The sequence below is a fragment of the Neovison vison genome, chromosome 3 (assembly GCF_020171115.1).
Source record: "Neovison vison isolate M4711 chromosome 3, ASM_NN_V1, whole genome shotgun sequence".
Classification (NCBI taxonomy): Eukaryota; Metazoa; Chordata; class Mammalia; order Carnivora; family Mustelidae; genus Neogale; species Neogale vison.
This window is the reverse complement of record NC_058093.1, coordinates 122,967,287-122,969,307: the sequence shown is the minus strand read 5'-3', so window position 1 is coordinate 122,969,307 and position 2,021 is coordinate 122,967,287. Positions and strand designations below refer to the sequence as shown.

At 50.8% G+C, this 2,021-nt stretch overlaps 1 pseudogene; it reads left to right on the top strand.

Moving 5' to 3' along the window:
- Positions 1 to 692: 692 nt before the first annotated feature.
- Positions 693 to 811, top strand: LOC122903658 (annotated as a pseudogene).
- Positions 812 to 2,021: the final 1,210 nt, after the last annotated feature.

Sequence of the window (2,021 nt, the reverse complement as noted above, 5' to 3'; positions counted from 1 at the left end):
CTCCAATGGCAGAGCAGATCACAGCTGTTCTCTCTGGGCTCCTCCACCCAGAATCTGGGAGATGGAACAGGGGAAATTCTGTGCAATGAATTTGGACTCTGCTTAGCACCTCTGTGTTGGCTCTCAGCCCTAGAAAAACGAGAGCCTGAGGGTCCACTTTGAGTCTAGGAAGCCATCTTCCAAGAGGAAGAAAACTCTCTGAAACTCTGTGAGCTGCTCGTCCCTCTTCTCTGATGTCTGGACTCGATGGGTCACACAAGGGCCTATGGGAGGAGCTCGGGAGTCAAGACTTCAAATCTTGGCCATCGGAGGCTGCCAGGGACCTGACCCGATTGATACACGTGCAGCTGCTGGCACGTTTCTGAATATGCTGGCTCTCTGTAGCCTCTGCATCTTTGAACAACATGTCCATCTGTCTGAAACATCATTCTGTTTCAAGCACTTAGAAACACTCCACTACCTCCTCCTTTGTACAGAATGGGTATGACCACAAGGCATCAGTAGCCCAAGAAGGCCGGGGGCCAATGTAACTATGAACAAGAGAGATATGGTAGCTAACCAAGCCTGGACAAATTAAGGTAACAGTAGGGTATGAGAAAGTTCAGCTTCCTCCAGCAAGGGGAGGACGGTTCCATGTTATATAGGGTGTCACGTACACTCATCTGAGAATATCGGGTAAGAACCTTATGATTGTCTACGGCCATACCACCCTGAACGCGCCCGATCTCGTCTGATCTCGGAAGCTAAGCAGGGTCGGGCCTGGTTAGTACTTGGATGGAAGACTGCCAGGGAATACCGGTTGCTTTTGCTTTGATCTCCAAGAGGGAATTTCTTGGGACGGTGGGCTACTGCAGGCTGTGGATGCTACCTTCACGGAGATGGCACAACCTCTCTACGAACTGGCTAAGGGAGGACTCACTATGGTAGAGTGTGGACAGCTGAGGCAGAAGGAGCATTTCGGGAATTACAAAGAGCCTTACTGTGTGCCCCAGCATTGGTCATCCCAGATGTTACCAAGCCCTTCCACTTGTATGTGAAGGCAGGGCTGACTAAAGAAGTTTTGACTCAGACTCTAGGGTATGGTGAAGGCCAGTGGTCTATCTTAGCAAGAAACTAGATCCAGTAGCAGCTGGGTTCCCCCTTTGCTTCTGCATAATTGCTGCCATGGCCCTCCTAGTCAAGGATGCATGCAAATTGACTCTGGGTCAAAATCTCATATTGACCACCACCCACGTTATCAAGGGCCTTCTCCGGACTCCACCAGACCGATGGATGACGAACGCCCGGGTAACGGGGTATCAGGCCCTTCTCCTCAATGAACCAAAAGTGGCCTTCCGACCCCCAGCAGTGCTAAATCCAGCCACACTGCTGCCAGAAGAGCTAGCTGACCACACGACTGTGGGGAGGTCTTAACCCAAGTCACAGGAATAAGGCCGGATCTCAGAGACACTCCCCTCCCGGATGCGGAAATGACTCTGTTCACAGAAGGGAGTAGTTACATGGTCAGTGGAAAAGAGGTATGCGGGGGCTGCAATGGTTTCTCCTGGGCAGAGACTCTGGATGTCAGCCCTGCCACATAGGATCTCGGTGGAAAAGCAAAGCTGATTGCATTCACCAAGGCACTACAGTTGGCCGAGGCCACAGGCACTAACTGGAAACTACAGTGTGCCTACTGGCCCCAGAGCTCTGAGCAAGGAGAATGAACCAGACTCTCGAAAAGACCTTGACAAAGTTAATTCTGGAGGCTGGCGGTGGATAGAAAATCTCCTTCCTTTTACTCTCAGGGCACGATGTAATAAACAAGGTGACCCCATTTAAAATAATGTTTGGGAGCTCTGTCCTAGGTTACAGGAGGTTGCCCTAGCAGAAATGACTGATCAGTCTATACCCCAGTCACTGCAGGCATTACAGTCTGTCTTAAAAAGAAGGGATCCAAACTGCCTATACTGGAACAGAGACGGTGGAACCACATCCTTACCAACCCGGGGACTTGGTTTGGATACGTCGCTATCAAGTGGGGA